The following is a 20,959-nucleotide window of genomic DNA, read 5'->3' on the forward strand; positions in this document are numbered from 1 at the left end:
TTTCCGGAATAGTAGCAGATCAGGGGTCAAGAGATCAGCGTTGTGGTCCCCGTGTTTCCACCTGAAAGCTCTGGGGGGTGGGCTAACCCAGCCCCCTTCTCCAGGCTTCAGTTTCCCCAATATGATGCTATCGGCAGGGGTGAGGGCATTCGTGGTGCGGAGCTGGATCATGTTGGCTTTAGGGTTTCAGTCTAGAATCTGAAGAGTTGTGGGAAGAGCAGCAGGTGGGGAAAAATGAGAGCCAAGGCAGGATCCCCTGGGAGCAAAAAGCCTTTGCAGCCTGGCTGGGTATGAACTCCGCCAGGTCCTGGCACCAGCCCAGCCAAGAATGGTTCTGAAACGTTCCGACTCATCCAATGCTCTGAACACCTGGCCGTGGTCACCTTCACTGGGGGAGAGTAAAGGAGGTAAGAGCCGTCTGCTGGGGACCTTCACTGGGTCACGGGATCCAGTCCCACACACAGACACCTGTTACTCCCCAGAGGGGCCATTTTCTTTTGGGGTGCCTTTCTTTCAGAGTCTAGGCTGTTTTCATTGCCTGGTATGTTCTTTTCCAACTGCTTTATCTGCCTGGCCAATCCTTTTCCCTCATCCCTTGAGATTCAGCGTGGGGCCACCTCTTCTAGAAAGTCTTAAGTGCCTTGACTCTAGTTCCCACAGTCCTAGGCTCACTGCTACCTGGAGAGGTACCGTACCAGGCAGTCATGGCCTGTTCATGCCTTTATCTATCTCCTGCCTGGCCGTGAGCCCCTGGGGGAAGGTGCACTCCCTCACCGCTGTCTTTCTCAGCATCTGCATGGAGGGAGGCACGGAGGAGGAGCACAGAAATGCGAGGACAAAGATACGGTTCATGCTTTCTGATACGAGATCTGTGTTCAAAGCCTGTCCTTCCTCTTCTCCACTTCATCATGAGCTTCCCACCGTGCAGAGACTGAAATCCAGCGTCCCCACCTGAGACGCCCGAGAAACTCACCTGGCCCCACTGTCCCCTCCCCTCCTGCCCTGTGGCCACAATGGTCTCTCACCCAGTCCCTCCCACCCAGAGCCTTTCCACTAACTTCTCTGCGGGAAATGCTCTCCCAGGGAACCTCACACGTTTGGTTCCTTTCACTTAGACCTTAGGTACAATGTCGCTCTCCGGAGAGACCTGCCCTGGCCATGTGACAGCATGGTCCCCCGGTCACCCCTGTTTTCATGCCACACGTAGCACATGTATGTTTTTATCTTCCCCGTCTCGAGCACAAACCCCGCAGCAGCAGGAACCTGGTCTGTCCTTTTCTTTCCCGTATCCACAGCACAAACAATGCCTGACTCAGAACAAGCCTTCAATAAATACCCATCTCATAAAAGAATGAAAACCAAGTTCCCCTTCCAGTGCAAACTCCTTCTGATTAATGAAAACCAACAAACTCTCAGGTCTCCATTTTGATTGTAGTCCAAAGAAGCAAAAGAAACTAGTGATACTTTTTCTTTTCCTTTCTTTTTTTGGGTTGGGGGGTGTTTCAGGGGCTGGGAGCTGCCCTTCCATCCCCTGAGCTGCAACACCTGGAACCTGCCAGCCCGTGGTCCCAGTTTGGACCCCGATTTGTCCCCCATCTGCACGCCCATGGCTGCCTCCTGAAACATGCTTCTCCGACATCCGAAACCAAGCACTAAGTGGATGATCGCTATGATTAAACCGCCTTTTAATTATTCAAGTAGATGTCAGTGGCGCGCGCCGTGGTGACATTATAATGGACTCCGACTCCCTCGCAAATGTCGAGAAAGGCAGGGGACCATTACCTTGTCAAAATCTTCGCTCCTTGTGACTTTATTTCCAGTACACTGACTAATTTTTCAAGTAATGAAAAACAGCAGAGTGAGGAGGGACGGTTGACAAGGGCATCTGCTCGGAGTGATTTTGGTGATGCAAGGATTCTGTTGATTCCATCTGGGCACCACACATCATCCACGGTTTGAAATTCATTGACTCTCCAAAGAAAGGAAGTCTTAGGGGTAATCAATCAACGTTTCTCGGCTACTCACTGGGCAAAGGGCCTCAAGGTGGGCAGGAGCTTGGGAGAGGATGGGCAGGAACAAGAAAAAGAACACCTTGGTGCAGTCCTGCCAGGGCTTCGTTTAGTTAATTAAACAACCAGAGACTGAAGAGTTACTATGCCAATTATGGCTCCAGGCTAGAACCTTGTTAACGAGGGGTGGGGGACACGCGCACGCGCGCGCGCGCACACACACACGCACACACACACACACACACACAACCCCCAAGGCGATAAGGACTGCTGGTTTGGGCTGGAAATAGTAACAGCTGCTTCCAGATGTAGACTCTTCTCCAACTAGTCGTGCAACTTCGGATAAGTCAGCTCTTGGGACCCGATTTGATTCAACTCTCAAAGGACATCTGGCTTGACTCACTTCTAAGCTATGGCTGATAACACAGTGGACCATTCTATGCCAAACACCCTCACTGAAAATCGGTCAGCATGCATTCATTAGCGACTGGCTCTGAGCCCAACACTGTGCTAGGACCGTGGGGAATATAAGGCAAGTCTGATGAGGCTACTGCTTTCAGGAGACTTAGAGTGGGGCCCAGACCCCAAAGGTGAAGCAGCAAACAGGCTACAGTTAAGGATAATTCTGGTGCTTGCTGATGCCAAGGGCAATCAGAGCTCAGGGAGAGGAGCAATCAGTGTGGGCTTGGGGAGCTGCAAAGGCTTCTTGAAGTGGGTAGGAAGTGATGTACTTTGCAGAGGGCAGGATGCCCCAGAGTGGAGGGGAGGCAGAGGGCAGGGCCGGGGTGGGGAGAGGGGAGGTGAGTAGAGGCAGGAAGGGGATGAGTGGCAGGGGCCAGTGAAGACACGTGTCACTGGTGCTGCCTCCAGGGACCAAGGACTCATCCGTGGTGGGACACGGAGCACTCAGCAGCCACTCTCTCTTCTCTGGGCCACAGCACCTGACTTTCCTTTTGGGAAGTTACCCATGCCTCCCTGTGCATGCTCTGAGAACTTATCCATCAAGGGACATGTGACGCAAGCTACTTCAGCTGGATTCTTGCTCCTGGACTTTGACTTGAATGCAGTTAGACCTGGGCATGAAAAATGCCTGGTGTTCATTCATTGTAGAGATGGGCCCCTGATCTGAAGGACCAGAAGGAACTTTGCCATTCCTTCCTGCTTTCTGCCTGGGTGTGTGCATGCGTGTGTGCATGCGTGTGTGCATGCATGGTGTTCATGTGTGTTCCACCCCTCTAACTAGGTTCTGGTCATGTTTGGTATAGGAAAAGCTCATTCAGTGGTTGTTTAATTAAACAAAGCCCTTCCAGGCCTACTGATTCTGCGAGCTCTCTGATGTTCTTCAAATATAATCCCTTTTGTTCATTTTGGCCAAGGGTAGCTTCTACTACTGACCAATAAACCCTACCTAATATCCATCCACCCACCCACCCATCCATCCATCCACCTATCTACTCATCCATCCATCCATCCACCTATCTACTCATCCATCCATTTATCCATCTACCCACTCATCCATCCATCCATCCACCTATCTACTCATCCATCCAACCATTCATCCATCTACTCATTCCCCAGCTTTTTATTGGAGTGTTGAGAACCAGTGGGAAATGAGTAAGGACAGACAAGTACAAAGTTAAAGAGAACTGAAAAAGCCAGGAGTTTAAAAATTAATCATACAACAATAAGTAATTTAGTGCAAAGTAATAAGCCATAGATGGTCCACTAGATAAAGACGCATCAGAACCAGCTGGGTCTTAATGAGGTTGGAGGGGGGTGTTCTTTGGAGGGGTTTTTTTTAAGAGCGAAGTTTAAAGAAACCCAATTCCTATAGAGCATCTAGCACCATTCCAAGCATTTTTACACAAGTGATCTCCGTTTCCCCAGCCACCCTATGAAGTAGGTGTCAGCAGCCCCACTGCGTGGAAACTGAGGCTCAGAAAGTTTGGGCAGCTTGACCGAAGTCGTAGTTATTAAATGGCAGAACCAAGATTCAATCTCAGGTCTTACTACCTCCAAAACCCCTGCTCTTTCCATGATGCCACACTGCCTAATGCTAATGCTCTGTGACCTGGGGCGGGTCCATGGACCTCCCTGGGACTTCATTCCACCTCCCTTCCTTCCTACCTTCCTTCCTTGTTTAAGTATTTAAAAACCCTGGGGATAGTAGTAGAAATATTTCCTATGTTTGGAGGCGGAGGCTGGGGGCGTCCTGGTCAGCCTAGACTGCTTTATTGTCCAAAGTTCTTACCCCTTGTTGAGTCTCTACAGACAGCAGAAGAGAGAGTTTCAGACCAGTCACTCCCCCGTCCCAGCAGGCTCTGCTGTCCAGACCAGACCCTCCTTCCTCTCCATCCACATGAAACCTTCTCTCCAGCCTGCTAAGTGGAAGTCTGTTGACCCCTGCCCTTAGATTTCACACTAACCAGACACTGATCTCATTTACAACTTTTCCTGTCCACAGTATTTTTTCTTTTTCTTAAATCAGTAAACGAATTCATTGCAAAATCAATTGGTTACAAAATATCTTACCTTTTTCTCCTACCCAAACCCCTAGGTTGGCAAGTTGCTTCCATTAAAAGGAACAAACCCTCTAGTATTTACATTTTGAGAAGATAAGCCTGCATACTGATCATGGAGCTAATTATGTGATAATGAGCCCATTTCCTCATCTCGGTCCCCTCTCACCTGAGCGGAGACTTCCCTGGCTCCTCTCCCTGTGGGGAACTAGCCCTGCACCCCGCTCCCGCCCTCTCCCTGCATTGCTTCCAGAATTGCCTTTCTGAAATGCAAATCTGAGCCTATCAATCTCATATATTCTGTTTAAAATTCTTCTCTGGTGCACCATTATCTCACAGGGGTCTCAAACCCACAGGAGCAGCACTGAGCCTGCGTGAATGGGTATCGTTTGGCCCACGTAGGGCTTTAAACATTTTCATTAGCATGCTGCTGGGCTCTGGTTGGCCAGTGGCCTTACTGTCCCTACCTGCTCCTACCTGGCTACTCCTTACACTGCCTGTCTAAGCCCTAAAGCCAACTTCATTTGCAATCCTGAGCTAAGGCTGAATTGCCCCAATGAAACCTCCTTTTCACTACCTGAGCATCTCTGTAGCACCTCTGAGCAACTCTACCCACCTGAGCGGTTTCAGGAAGACCGTGACCAGCTTCTGTTTATGAGCACCAGGCCCCTGCGAAGCACTTTACAGGCATCATTCAATAATGCCATTCGAGGGAGGATGCTCAGATCAAGGAGATTAGGGCTTGCCCAAGGTCTGAAAGCCAAGAAATGGCCGTGTCAGAACCTGGGTTCAAGTGCTGGGTCCAGACCCCACACCCCTTCTTTTCCAGGCTGGGAAGGGGCCTGCCCTCTGTTGGAAGCTCATCACACAGAGATGACAACCCTCTTCTCTTGTCCCCTTCTCCCCTAGACTTCTACATCAGCCCGCTCCTGGTTTTCCTGACTGTCCGCACGCATCCTCCTTCACCGGCTCCTCTCCTTCCTGATTCCTGAATGTTGGGATGCCCAGTCCCCAGGATTCAGTTCACCGTTCACCTCTGTCTACACCTCCTCTTGACGTGACCCCACCCAGTCCCAGGCCACTTCCTCCCACCATTCCACTGATGACTCCCCAGATCCCTCTTTCTTGTCCTGACCTTCCCCTGAGCACCAGGCTCATGTGTGCACTGCCTACTAGCATGCCCAGTCCTTATTTCAGCCTTAACGTGTCTGCGACGTTGAGTTCTGCCTGCCCCCTATACACCTACCTCTCTCAACTCCCAAAGCCACTCTCCCCCAGCTCTTCCCTTCTCGGTGCATCACGCCAGCATCGGTCCAGTTGCTCAGGCTCCCACAGCCCAGGAGTTAATCTTAAGTCTTCCTTTTATCACACTCTCACCCAATCCAACATCAAGTCTCCTTGGATCCACCTTCAGCATATCCCAGATTGGACCACGCTCATCACCTGCACCATCAACACCCTAGTCCAGACCCCAGCATCTCTCATCCCCAGAATTACATCTGTATCCTAATTTGTCTTCCTGCCTCCACTCTTATCCAGAATGATCTTCTCAGAGAGTATACTAATTCATGGCCCTCCCATGCCTTTTAAACACTCTAATGGCTTCTCGTGGTCCTGGGAGTAATCTCCATATTCAGCCCAGCCTGCAAGGCTTGCAATCGTTTAGCCCACGTCTACCTCTCCAACAGCAGCTCACACCACTCGCTCCCTCTTCTCTCTGCTCAAGACACACGGGCCTTCTTTTTATCTCTCAAACAGCCAAGTTCATTCTCATCTCAGAGCCCTTGTGTGGTGTCCCTTCCACTGGAACACTCTCTCCTAGATAGTCCCCTGGTTACATCCCTTGATCATCTAAATGTCACCTCTTCAGACAGGCCTTCCTGACTACAGAAGCTGAAATCATCTTGCCAACAGCCCTCTCCATCACTCTGTAACCTAGTTCAGAATCTTTATTACTATCTAAAATTACTATTTGTTTATGTTGCGCCATCTGTATCCACCACCCACTCCGCCACCTCCTGGACTATAAGCCCCAGGAGAGCAGGGATTGTGCCTGTTTCGTTTGTTCACTGTGGGCCAGTGCGAACAGGGCCCGGCACACAGGAGGCCCTCAATGAATACCTGCTGAATGAATGACTGAAGCCTTTAAGACGTGGACTGAATTCTGAAATCTGAAGTTGATTTCAGGCAAACAATTCTTTACTGAGCACCTATTTTGTATACATAGAGAAGTATGAGGCTCTGGGGAAAATGCTTCTCATGTCACATAAGCCCATGGGCTCTACCCTGCACAGGGCAGTATCACCACCCTCCTCGTTACCAGCAGCAGTATCTTCATCACCACCATCATCAGCATTACCACCACCACCACCATCACCATCATCACCAACATCAGTCAAAATGATCATCACCACCATCATCAATCATCATCATCACCACCATAAGTACCATCACCATCACCACCACCATCATCATCACCACCAGTCAAAATGATCATCACTGTTATCACCATCATCACCATCATCAGTCCTAATGATCATCATCATCACCAACACCACCACCATCATCATCACCACCAGCAAAATGATCATCACTATTACCACCATCATCACCATTGCTGTCATCACCATCATCAGCCCTAATGATTATCATCATCACCATCACCTCCATCATCATCACCACCATCGCCATCAATAATCATCAGAATCACCATCATCACCACCATCATCATCCATCACAATGATCGTCATCAATAATCATCAGAATCACCATCATCACCACCACCACCATCATCCGTCACTATGATCGTCATCGTCACTATCATCACGAGAACCACCATCATCACCATCATCAGTCATCACCATTACTACCGCCACCACCACCATCATCAGTAACATACTCTCCAACATGTTTATAGTACTTTACATTGAACAAAACAAATTTTTTATACATTATCTTTTTGGATTCTCAGAACATCCCAGTGGGGGAGGTCAGTCCCTAATTTTTGTCCACGTTTTACAAATGAGGAAATTGAGCCCTGATAGGGAAGCGACTTGCCCAAGATCACTCAGCTCCAAGGTGAAAGAGAAGTGACTCAAGTCCAGCACTTGGACTGCATACACAGCTCTGGCTGAAATGCCCCCCTTCATGCCAGCCTCCTTTGCCACCTGGATACCGGTGAGGCAAATCACATCCAGGACTCACACCTATTTTAACAATTAAGAAATTGCTCCCCCCTCCCCCCGAGTCTGCACATGTTCATTCTGGCAATACTGGAGAGGGGACATAGCTTTTAAATTATAATCCGTGGTCTCATTTTATGATTGCTGAAGGGGAAACACAAATAAAAGCTTAAGGTGAGTTTGGAAGGACCTTTTTGGTTGGTTAAAGAAAAAAAAATTACAAAATTCATAGAGTGGAAAAAAATAAATTACTAGTGACTGTTTTTACTGCATGAGTTTACAAGCTGGAGTGGAGAATTAAAAAGTTATATAGCTGGGGTGGCTAACCATGACGTATCACAGACAAATCCTCCATATTTATAGCTTTCCCCTCTTTTTCCATCTCAAGACAGTAAGCAATCTCCTGATATAGGGTTGCCTCTCTCTGCCTGGGAACCCTGGGGGCTGTGTGCTGCTTAGCAGAGCTGTCAAGGCTGAGAACACAGCTAGGACTTGGATGTTTACCATCCCTCGGCCTGAGGGGATCACTCCCTTAATCACTCAACACCCACTGTGGGGGTGGGGTGGGGATAAAGCACCGCCCTGTGTCAGAGCCCAGTGAGGAGAAGGACGAAGGCTCTAAAGAAACAGAACAGGAGTGACCAAGGTGCTATGCCAGAAGCTGTCCTCTCCACACATTAAGTCCTCACAACTGAACAAAACCACCAACAGCCCCATTTCACAGATGGAGAAACTGAGGCCCAGAGAGATAAAGCAACTTGTCCAAGGTCATGCACAGTGAATTGCCTCTCAAGATCCTGGTTTTTGAAGAGTTGAAAATTAAGCAGGGGGAAAGGAAGGCATAAAAGAATAATGATGGGAGAAATGACCGAAGGAGGAAGGGAGGGGAGAAGAAAATATTAATTGAGCATCTGCTCTGTGCCAGGCTCCATCTGGCTGTCTTTCTGCCTCCTCACAGCCACGCTGTGGAAATGGGAGGTATTTGTGTCCATTTTTACAGGTAAGGAAACCAAGGTGCCAAAAAACTAAGAAAAGTAGTCAGAGTGAGTTTGGAAGCTGCATTGCTGGGATGTGAACTGACGTCTGTCTGGTTGCATTCTTCCTAGCTGGATGGCCTTGGGCAAGTTCCTCGCCCTTGCTGAGCCTGTCTCCTCGTGGGGGAAAGAAGAAGAATATTCTCCACTCCCAGGCTGACTTCTCAAGCAGTGGACAGGAAAGCCCTTGGAAGACCAGATGGCGTTGCAAAACAAAGTCTCACCCAACACCCTGCTCACAGGCCGGCAGAGCAGGGCTGCTCTCTCACCGTCTAGGGATGAGGGCCCTGAGGCCCAGGGAGCCTAGGAGCTGATACAGGAGGCTGAAGCCTAGCCTCATGCCTCCTGCACTGGTTCCCGGACATTCCCCGATAGGAGGAAACCTCACTGGGGAGAAGGTCAGACATAACCAGGCACATATTACTCACCGAAAAATCTAAACAGGGAAACAAATGACCCTGGATCTCAAGATCATGTGAGAAGGCGTGGTCTCCTAGAAGCTCACACCAAAGAAGACAGCATACATCAGTGATTCCAGAGAATCTCAACTCCTGCTAAAAAATACCCATGTCTGAGCTCTACCTCAAGCCAATGAAATCATAATCTCCAGGAATGGAGCTTGGGGCTTGAGTAATTTTTTTAAATTAAAAAGTTCCCCCAGGTGATTCTAATGTGCAGCCAGGGTTGAGAAATACTGATTTATGATCTCCTTTATTTTCCAGATGGGGACCAGAGGCTCAGAGAGGGACAGCTAAGGGCCCAGGGTTGCTCAGCAATCCCTGGTCGAGTGTAGACTCTAGTCTCATGGTTCCCAGCTTGGGACCTTTCACTCTGGTCCTACGGGCCAGATCATCCTGGTGTCCCCTGGTGCCTGAGAGACAGACACCCCCAAACCCCCACCGTCCCAGTTCCCTTTCCCACTTTAGCACTGCACATCCCTAGAGAGAGGCCTGGCCATCTAGGCGGCCTGAACTGAATTCATAACCCAGAAGTCTGCACCTGGGCTGGTCTACACACTGCAAAATGAAGTGGGGAACTGAGGCAATTATCTAATGTATTAGCTAGCCTGTCCCTGCGGCACTCTGGCAAGCCAAAGCAATAAATACAAAACAGTAATTTCCCTCTAGAAGCCTGGCTCCAGCCTCCCACTCAATTCCCCTCCCACCCAGAAGTCGTATACCATCGCCTGGTTGTGCTCTCCTGCCTGGGGAGGCAGTAACTCGGAGTTATTTAAATATCTTGGGCCAAACTTGCTTTTCAAAACCTTAATCATCATACAATAACCTCAGTTCTCCTCTGTGGCTTTCTAGTCTGGCTAGGGCAGGTTCTTCTAGCCTTAGCGGAAAGTAGTAAAATTGCCCTACAGGTATAATTAATGTCTACCAGCGGCTAACATCTTCTCTGTGTGTGTTGTGGACTAGAATCGGCCTTGGGAAGGGAAGATTTAAGTTGTAGCTGAGACTCAGCCCCTTACTAGCTTTGTGACCTTGAGCAAGTCCCTCTTATGTGCCTAGGATTTGGAACTTTTCTACCTTAGACAACTCCTTAAGAGTTGTCGTCCGCATCCCAACAGAGAATGCGTGTGAAACTCTTGCATAGACTCCGGTATTATCTTTCACGGTCCTACAGCTGGCACACGGGGAAAAGCCAAGGCTTGAACCCAGAGCCCTTACTCTTAGCCACTGCGTGTTCGAGAGTCTCCAGGCATCACCGGCTGAATGCAGCCCAGGCGAGGAAGGACCTAATTTTTCCTAGCTTGTTGACCTGGGGAAGGGGAGATGATGAGGAAGCTGAGTCTGGAAGGATGAGGAGGAACTTCCCAGGGAGACAAGAGGGTTTCAGGGCCTTTCGGACCAAGGACACAGTGTAAGCAAAAGCTTGGGAGGACACGGCAGACGCAAGGAACACATGGTGTGCGGGGTGAGAGTCTGGAGCTCACCTGGGTGCTCCAGGTTTTTGTCCTGCCATGGGGAGTCATGTGGTAACTCTGAGCAGGACAGAGTCTCAGAACAAAGATAACAAATGGCTAGCCCAGGTTTTTAGCGCTAAACTGGAGAGGCCATTGAGAGGTATTGCCTGCTGTCTGGCTACAGGATATACAAGGGCGAGGAGACTGAATTGATGACTTAGAATGGATTCTGAGGTCCTTAGAGCCCCGCATAGTATCTGGTGCACAGAAAGCATGCAATAAGGTCGTGAATGAGTAGACAAATCCGAGAGTCACTGGATGAAGAAAAGAAGGAGCAAGGGAAAGAACGACTGAAATAACAAACCAGGGTATGAATGAGTGAATCCAATGAATAGGCCCAGGCGTGGCCTGGAAGCGGCCTTAGCAATTCTCACTGATGGCCTTGCGGCAACAAAAGCGCAGGCTTCTGGCTGTGTTACCTAGAAGTGCCGTGTTACCTAGAAGTGCCCTGTTACCGGCACGACTCCCTCACATTGAAGGCTGCTTCCCCTCAGGAGCAACACGCTGCACAAAGACAAAGACTGATTACTGTGATCAAGGGAGAGGCCATCCTTCCTGGATTCACACTCTCAAGACACGTCCACTGACATCCACAAAATCAGGAAAGGGTGCAGAAAGACCTCGCACCGGCTCCTGCTGGCGGGGAGCTCACCTGGGAGGCCTGTGACTCCACTGCCATCTCTCCATTGACACAGTCGCCCTAAATGACCAGTCATTTCAGTAGCATATACAGAGAAAAGAGCCACCCTTAGGAGGCACTTCCCCATCTCGGTGCCGTCTGCCTCTCTAAGCAGAAGCCGCAGCCTGAATGTCCGGCCTGGGAGGAGCAGCTTTGCTCCTCGTGGTGGGATGCTGGACAAGGTGGCCCCTCCCGGAACTCTGTTCAAAAGGGATGATTGTTGTAACACAGACTGAAGGGTCAGGGATGACAGGCACCCAGGTGTGTCGGGGACCAGAGGCCCTTCCTTCTCTCTTACTCCACGCTGCCTTTCCCTCCTGCCTTGTATGCCCCTGCTATTCCGAATGTGGGCTGTGTACCAGTAGCAGCAGCGTTCCTTGGGAGGTCGTCAGAAATGCACAATCTCAGGTCCCACCTACTGAACCAGAACCTGCATCGTAGCAATGTCCCCAGGGGATTCTCACGCACGTGAAACTTACTGACATTTAGAAACTCTGCCTGGAGGTGACCCAGACAACTGTAAGCTGAGGATTCTACTCCCTGATCAGGTTTCACCAAACCCTCCTGGGAAGACATCCCCCAGGAGGTGACAGTGACATTGAGACCCGCAGAAGGGCACAGATGTGGGCTTCGAGTTTTGAGTCACCACCATGGGCAGGGGGAAGTATCAGAGTAGGAATCAGGACTGACCTGGCTCTGGCACTAGTTGGATGACCTTAGGCAAGTGAGTTCTCCTCTGTGAGCCTTAGTTGTCCCATCTGTAAAATGGGAACAGCACTGTTTGCTTTTCTGTCACATGGTTATCATGAAGACGAACAGAGGTAAAAGATGGGCAGCCCCTCTCCGAAACACAAAGTGAGCTGAAGGAGCCCACGCTCAGTGTGGACAACCAGCCACCCTGACCTAACACTTTAGAGGCTGAAGAAGGAAAAGCCACGTGAACGCCAAAGGTGGAAGACCTTGCCTTCAGGAAGATGAATCAGGAAGGAACGTGGTGCCGATGAACCAGGATGTGGCACTCCAACGGAAGGACCTGGCCCCATCGGTCTCATGGAGCTGCCCTCCGATGGGGACTTGCTATTGGATTCCTAGAACTGTGGGTTTTTTCCACTCACTTGGAGTTATTCTTTAAAGGAGACTTCAGCCTAAGGACCCAAGGCTACATTGCATTAGCATTCCAGAGGTCAGTATTTCCACAGCTGCTAGAATCACGTTGTTCTCTAACATTGTGTGGGTGAGCGAGGCAGCTACATTTTGGAAGGAGCCAGATGTACCTGCAGCACAAAGAACAGGAGAATGGGGCTCCTGGAGCTGAATTTCTAGGGATGGAGGAAGGAGGCAGAGCCCCCTCCCCTGGGCTTCAGCTTGCTGTTCCCTCTGTGGGGAATGCTGTTCCCAGATCCTTGCCTGGCTTCCCCTTCTCATCTCCCAGTCTCAGCAAAGATGTCATCTCCTCAGAGAAGCAATCTTTCCCCGCCACTCTCAGCACGTGCCCTTCACTGATTGCCTTCACAGCATTTATTAATATCGGAAATAGTCTTGCTCATTAATCTGTTGATTTGGATGTTATCTGTGCCTCCTCCCCCTGCAACCCAGAATGTTTTCCTAAAATTCTCAATCACCTGGGGTTGTGTGTTCAAAGACAGATTGCTGGACCTCTTCTGCATAAATTCTGATTCAGCAGTTCTGGGTTGGGGCTGGGGATTTTGAGACCCGCCCTCCTAGTGATTCTGATCTTCGTGGAGATCATTTGGGGCGCTCCAGAGGGTGAGCGCCATTGTGGAAGGGCCGCACCTGTGTCCCTCGGTGCCCCACGTCTAGTGTCATTCCCCACCCAAGTGGGCTCTCGCTAACTCTCCCTGGAATGAATTAATAACCGAATGAGCCGCATACAATTTGATGGCACCAACTCTCGGCCCCATTTCGGCCATTCGGTATTCAGACGGGGAACTTATTACCCAGGAAAAATGATCATCGGAGCTGAGGCCGCCAAAGGCGGAGCCAGGGACAGCCCCGCCCTCAGGGAGGTGCTAGTCACCCGCTGATGAGGGAAACTGAGTTTCTGCGGAGGATTACAATAAAATACCGAGAAGGGAGAGGACCACAAGCCGGGCATGAACAAAGCGAGCGTCGGGGAGTCAAAGGCTGAGCCCCTTGCTTTCCAGGTGGTTTTCATGGAGGAGTGGCCGGAGATAACTTCAGAAGAGATGGTTTTTTTTTTTTCAGACGGTACTTTCGTTGTGTTGTCCGTATTTGTTTGTGATCAATTATACATACGTGTGGTTAAAAATACGTGGTTTGTAGTCCAAACCGCAGTAAAAGGCGCAGACCGAGAAACCAGGCTCCCCCCGACCCCACCCGCCCCATCCTCCCAGCCCCCAGCTCAGGGTCAGCCGCTTATCAGAGCTCGTGCGCCCTTCTAGGCACATTCCGTGCACATCTAAGCACACAGCCGGATAGAAGGGAGACGGCTTAAGAGACAGAGAAGGCAGATCAAGGGTCTTGGGGAAGGGAACAGCCTGAGCGAGGGCGTGGACGCTGGAAGCTTCCTTAATGAAGATCAGCAGCTCTTCAGTGACTTGGCTTTATGACTCAGGGCCATGAACCCCTGACTCCGTCAGTCAAGGGGTTAGATAGTTTCCTGCGTCATTGGCTCGTTAAGATTCCTGGAGCACGGGGTGGGAGAGGGGAGGAATGGGGACAGGGCAGGGCACTGGTGAGGGTGGGAGTGAGGCAGCCAGGGGTTGATATAAATTAAATATTGAGAGCGCTGTTCTTTAAAAGCATGATATGCATGTCCTCATCACCGCCCCCCGATTTAACCTTGTAAGCCTCGGTTTTCTCACCTGTAAAATGGGCATAACTGCCCTGTACTGAGAGTATTGTCATAAGGGTTGAAGAAACAAACGTGAGGCACAGAGCCTGGTGCATAGTAGGTCTTCCTCTGTTTTCATTCCATTCTCCCTTGTTCTATCTACCTCCTGGCATCAACCATTATACGCAACTTGCTAGAAATGCCTTTCCAGAGACCTCAGCCGACCCCGGCGCCATCATTTATTTATAAATGTCACTTTGGGCAAGCTTCTGTTTGTTCTCCGAGTTCTTCCTTGTCACCGCACTGGTGGTGCCACAGTGCGGAGAGCTGTGATGACATTCCAGACCCTCCAAGTCACCCCCAGCACACCGCGGCGCCTACTCAGTGCCTTCCCGTTCCCTTCTCTGCTGAGCATTACAGCCCACCTAACCCAGCTCCTCGGCCACAGCCAGAGGGATGCCGCTCTCGCCTCTCCAGACACCTGGCAAAGGAAAACCGGAGCCCGAGACACCCAGCCCCAGCCGGCATTTTAAAAACACAACTTCCTTAGATGTGAAAAATGCAGTTGCGTTTCCTTGGCTGGTTTAAAATATTTGATGCTCATGGAATATTCAACAACAACAACAAAAGGTTCTCCCTCCATGTACTGTCAAAATGTAATGTAATTATAGCGATGTTAAATATCCCCAGCTGTTCTGAGATATTTGAATCTGAAATCAAGCTTGTCTCTGCATATCCTGGGGTTGCAGCTGGAGACCCACACCAAGCACCATCCCAAAGCTGGGGAAGTTCAAGCAGGAACTCTGGGCTCAAGGCTCTGAGCTTGTCTGTTACATCTGGGCTTCAGCCCAGCACTGGTATAGGGACCCCCAACCCGGCAGTATCGCCAAAGAGAGCCATGTTCCTCAACAGGGCTGTGCAAACTGGCAGGTCATAAGCATCTATCCAAATAGTCTCTCAAATCCATGTGCAAGGAGCATAAAGAGATAGTGTAAAATAAACGGTAATAAAGTGAATAAACACACGTCTCACTCCAGAGCCTTTGAGGTGCTTCTATAAATCAAATTCTTGCCATAATTTGCTCTGCGAGACTGTGCTGAGAAGCAGAATCAAACCTCATCTGCTTTCCTGAGCAGTAGGCTTAAGATTTATGGATGTGAGTTCACAGTGGATGCCCATGCCATTTCAAAGTGGGAAAATAATTTTCGTTAGGAGGGGTTCCAAGAGAAGATTAAACCCTTCACTTTCAGAGATCAGAGTATCAACAACTTTCAGATCAGATGCACCGTCGGAATCAGAAGGGGATGTCCAGCATACATATTCCGGAAAAAGAGTAAGTTCACAGAGGAAGCAACAGATACTGCTGGGATATTGAAGCTTCAGCATGGATATCCTCCGAGTCTGTTTCCAGCTTCCCACTGATTTTCAGTGTGACCTTGAGCCACTCAGCCTCCCTCTCTGGTTTTTAATTTGGGTCAGGGGACTAAAGAAACTAAAGAACCTTTTCGGTTCTGACCTACCCATAAGACGACATAAGTGCTCCTGGCTAGAACAGTGATGATGTGAAGCAGGCCACACCGTTTCTCCGGGACGTGGAAGTCTTTCTGGAAAGAAGTGAGAGGTGTTATCGTCTTGATGAGGATGAAGACGATAGGGGCAACTCCCGTTTACCTAACACCTGCACATCTGCACTTTGACTTTCCAGAGCGGAGGGGTGCTTGCTGTATTTGTTTCAACTTTTATCCCCCAGGGACTAGACCATGGCTGGCTTTCAGCACATCATTTTTGAACGGATTATTATATTATCTTTAGGTTTCATAACAATACTGCAAGGAAGGTGTGATCTCTGTTTTACCAATAAGGAAAGAGAGTCTCGATGAAGGTAAACAACTTTCCCCAACGGCCACCCTGTGGCTACCAGGCAGACCTGGGATTTGAACTAGAGTCTGTCCGACTCCTGAAGCCACATACTTCCTTTTCCCCCCAGCCACAACTTTCTAGTTTCAGGGGCCCCAATTCTCAATCCAGCATGAATGTTAAGCATGGAGAACATAATTCTGCGTGGACTATTTTTGAACTGAGCTGCATGTTTGTTTTGGATTCTTTGATTTTCATGGTTTGGGGATAGGCCCTGATCCAAACCTACCCAGCCTGGTTTACTCTGCGGGGTCAGGTGTGTAACAGAGAGTGTTTTGTACAAATAACAAGGCTTGCATTAGTTTTCTGTTGCTGCTGTAACAAATTCCCACGACCTGAGTAGCTTCAAACAACACAGATGTATTAGCGTATAGTTCTAGAAGTCAGGAAGCTAAAATCAAGGTGTCAGCAAGGCTGCGTTCCATCTGGAAGCTCTTGGGGAGAATCAGTTTTCTTGCCTCTCCCAGGCTCTAGAGGCTATCTGCTTTCTTTGGCTCATGGCCCCTCCCTCCATCTCAAAGCCATCAACGTAGTGTCTTCAAATGTCTCTCTGACTCTCTGGCCTCTGCTTTCATGGTGATATCTTTTATGATTCTGACCCTCCTGCCTCTCTCTTATAAGGACCCTTGTGATGACATCAGGTCCACTCGATGATCCAGGATGATCTCCCCGTCTCAAAACCCCCTAACTTAATCACATCAGCAGTGTGCCTTTTGCCATGCAAAGTAATGGAATCACGCATTCTGGGGATGAGGACGTGGACATCTTTGAGGGACCATTACTCAGCCTACCACATGGCCTTTGCAGTTTGGTTTGATTGACTCCCTGGCTGGGCCCATGGCTCCTCTGTGTGGCAGGAGGACTCCTCCCCCAGGTGCCCTTCCAGGACAGGATGCTCCACTCCACATGCATTATTAGGGACACGAGGAGTCAGACATGACTGAGAGAGTCTGTGCACGCATCCCTCCTTCTCCGCATTCATGGGACTTCAAGGAGCCTACAGCCTTGCCTCTCAAAGTGTGGTCTAGGGGCCAGCAGCATCTGCATCTCCTGAGAACTTATTAGAAATGCAAATCTCAGGCCCCATCCTAGACCTACCAAATCAGGACCTCTGTGTCAGGCCCAGGAACCTAGGTGAGTCAGGACCTCTGCAGTGGGTCCAGGAATCCACAAATGCCAAAGTTTAGGGTGCATGGGCCTAGGGTCTTCTCCATTCATCCATGGCCAATTGGAATATGCCAGAACAGACCTGCCTGGGAAGGAGGGCTGGTCTCTGGACAGAGGTAAAGAAGGAAACTGAGATCTTATCTCAGCAGCCAGTTTTAGCACGGATTTTTTCTGCAAAGCACTTAGAAGCCCACTGCTTTCCTCCTAAGAAAATCAGGGCAGGCGAAATCCCTTCAAATCCACCCTGACCAGGAACAGAGGCGCTGGGGGAAGAAGAGGTCTATGGGAGCCATCGGAGACCTGCATCCAGATTCCGGCTGTTTTCTGTTCCTGGGCCCTGAGACCCTGGGCAAGTCACTGCCCTCTCTGGAGTTCGGCAGGCAACAGAGCACAAGAATCACTCTCTGTTGTTGCAAGGATCAAATGAGATGGTGATGTATAGCACCCAGTCCTATCCAGGTGCAGTTACTAAGACTCTACTAATTAGCAATGCAGTTTTGTCTGGCCAAAATCGCACTGCGATGTCTCTGTTGGAGCGATGGCAGTGATGTAGCACAAAGTGTGTTGAGATTGGAACTTGAAGATCAAGGTTTCTGTCTACGACCTTGGGCAAGTTCCTGAACCACCTCATTTTCCTCGTCTGCACCAGGGAGAGAAGGACACTCTCCTGTCTGGTCTGCTGTCAGGCTGAAATAAAATAATGAATGTGAAAGGACCTGGCAGAGAGTAGGAGCTCCATAAATGTGTGTGGAATCAGAGGAAACAATTTACTGAGCAAATTAATCGTATAAACTAGTGGTGTCAGGGGAGATATTTGACATGCCCAGGAGAACAAACTTCCCCTGTAGGGTAGCGGCCTCTACTTGTTTTACCAACAATTCATGTTCCAATTATGCGTGAGTCATCTGTTTGTTAGCACAGGTCTGAGCTGGATCTCAGTTTGGCAACATTTTCCTTAGCCAGGACTTCAAGTTACCCGTGTCCTTGGAAGACTGAAAATGGTAATTTAGTTCAGATTATGGCTTGAGTTAAAACTTTTGCACAACCCATAAGGAAATTCCCCATCATAGTTGTACGTTCATCACGTGCAGGTCCATCACGATCCTAAAACTCCCAGGAATGGTCTTTCCTTCTCTGGGTGGCAGGCCTTGGAACCCAGGAAGACTCCCAGGGGCTACATCAATTTGCAGTAAAAGAAACTTCCAGTTAAGGCTTGAAAGATGGTGTGGGTACCCTCTGTGGAAAGGATTGTTCTTACCAGTATCTCTGAACGTCGGCAGAATGGTGTCACAGAAGAGAACGTTGGGTTTGGAGCTGGACTGCTCTTTGGCTGAATCTTGACTCTGCTGCCCCTAAGTGGTGACTTTGTGGTTCCCTGATCCTCAATTTCCTCTTCTGTAAAATGGGTTCCATAACACTCATTCGATGCTGGTGAAATTGATGTGACTGTTTACATAACAGGTGCCCTATACAAATCCTAGGCTGTCATATGTCTGTCATCCCCACGCACGATGGGCAACTTCTTTTAAACCTTGTCACCCTCATGAGGCACAATGACCTTTGCAGCCTTATTTCACAGAAACAGAGTGGATCTGTGGTCATCTCTGTGGCCCAGGGCCTGGCAAGCTAGGGGCGTTCCGTGTGCATTGGTTGATTGAATGAGTAGCTGATCTGAGCAAATCACTTAGGAAACCAAAGCGACAGATACACAAACCGAATGGCCTGGTTATTCATCCAGCCCTTCTCAACTGGGCAGACATCTGATTGATGCCTTCGTGACGGGCCACAGTGGCCCCCGCATAGCCACTATCAGCATCAGCCTGACGTCAGTCAATTTGGATATCTGCAGACCTGAGTGGAGTTTACATTTGATTCCCTAAACTAATTTCCCCAAAGTCAGATAACGGGTGGAGGTCTTTTCATGTTCCTTGTATAAATGTCTATTTAATCACCGTCCTGTCTCCAGCACTCCAATAATTTGTACATTTCCCCCTTAATTGCTGTTTCAGCTCTGCAAAGAAAAGAAATGATTGGCCGAAGCGCTCAGGCCATCTGCAGTAGTTAAGCTCTATTTTCCCCTGACCGCTCACTTGGATGGAGAACTTTTCAGCAAAGTCCCATTGGTCATTTGGCTCATGCCCTCATTTCGCAGAAGAAGATTCTGAGGCCAAAGTCACACAGCTGGTCAGGGCAGAACTGAGGCTGGGTCGGTCTCCCCAGCACAGCGCCTGCCCGCACCAGCGCTGCTCGCTGCTCCTGCCTCGTCCAGCTGTGCATTTGTGCCTTTGTGGTCGTGAGGATTTGGGTTCAAGTCCCAGCTTGGCTACCTGCTGGCTCTGTGACTTTCAGCTGACTACAGGGCCGCCCCAAGTTGAAGGTCTCCCGTCTGCAAAATGGGGATGATCGCACAACCTTTTAGGTTTATCGTGAGAACTGAGATGGTGTGAAACGTGCCCAGACTGGGTCTGGTACTTCACAGCCGCCCAGTGCTACTTGCCTCCGTCCTTCAAGCGAAACACTCGCTGCAAGTAATATGAACGGAAATAGCTCCCATTTACGGAGTCCATACTTGGTGCCAGAAACTGTTCTAAGCACTTTATACGCATTAGCTCGTTTATTCCTCTTTCTCTAAAGGCAAAGGTATCTTTCTTGCCTCCCTAAAGCCATCCATCCTCACAACGACTGGACTGCCTGGCCTAGCACCACTTCAGTGGAACCTGCTGATTTTCAACAATAGGTTACCCAAATGATTTCTTATTTTCTGTCGCTGGCTCGGAGCAGGCAGCCAGCCTCCTGTGACAAAATGTGATGCAACCAAACACTGTTTCTTTGGCTGGTTATACATATTGACTTGTTCAAAATCTGGACTCAGGGTTGACCCCCACAGATGGGGGTAGACAGGGAGGGCAGGGTGCAGGGAAGGGTGGAATTTCCCCTGATGGCGTTAGGAATTGGGGTGGCGGTGGTGGGGGCTGGGTCACAGATGAGGTCTCCCTCTATGGCGTGACAGCCAGTAGTGAAAGAAGTCAGAACTTTTGCCGCAAAGTTTAAAAACTGAGTTTGGCCTCCAGGTGTCCATCACACTACTGCATCATCATCCCTCAGACTCGACCCCAACTCAGCACATTCAGCCCCCACCTCCAGCTGCCTTGGACCACTCTCAGACCTAGAAAGGATGTGTTCAATCTCACCCTTCCTGCCTCTGTACTCCTCATTTGCACAGGCTGCCTCCTCTCCCTGAACTCTCCTTTCTCTCCCTGTCTACCGTGGAACTCCTATTGAGCCCTCCAGACTCCACTCAGATGTCACCTCCTCCAAGAAGCCATGAGAGGTCCCCAGTCTGGTCTGGGTACTCCTCTGTGTCCACTCAGCACCTCTGCACCCTGGTATCTGTTCACCTCTCTCTCACTCTCTTTTTAATTGAAGTACAGATGATTTACCATGTTGTGTTAGTTTCTGGTGTACAGCATAGCGATTCAGTTATACATGTATGTATATATTTATTTACAAAACAGAAAGAGACTCACAGACATAGAAAACAAAAGTATGGTTACCGAAGGGGTAAGTGGGGGGAGGGATAAATTAGGAGTTTGAGATTAGCAGATACAAACTACTATATATAAAATAAATAAACAGCATGCTCACGTATGTCTTTCCTCAACAACACT

At 49.4% G+C, this 20,959-nt stretch overlaps 1 protein-coding gene and 1 long non-coding RNA gene across 2 annotated transcripts in view; one reads left to right on the top strand and one right to left on the bottom strand.

Moving 5' to 3' along the window:
* ASIC2 (acid sensing ion channel subunit 2) overlaps positions 1-20,959 on the bottom strand; it is a 924,670-nt gene that overhangs the window by 214,827 nt on the left and 688,884 nt on the right.
* Positions 16,273-18,217, top strand: LOC116656825. The gene is made up of 3 exons (XR_004311812.1): positions 16,273-16,380; positions 17,565-17,569; positions 18,208-18,217. It is a non-coding gene; the product is annotated as an uncharacterized LOC116656825 (long non-coding RNA).

This window comes from Camelus ferus, chromosome 16 (genome assembly GCF_009834535.1).
Source record: "Camelus ferus isolate YT-003-E chromosome 16, BCGSAC_Cfer_1.0, whole genome shotgun sequence".
In the NCBI taxonomy this organism is placed as follows: domain Eukaryota; kingdom Metazoa; phylum Chordata; class Mammalia; order Artiodactyla; family Camelidae; genus Camelus; species Camelus ferus.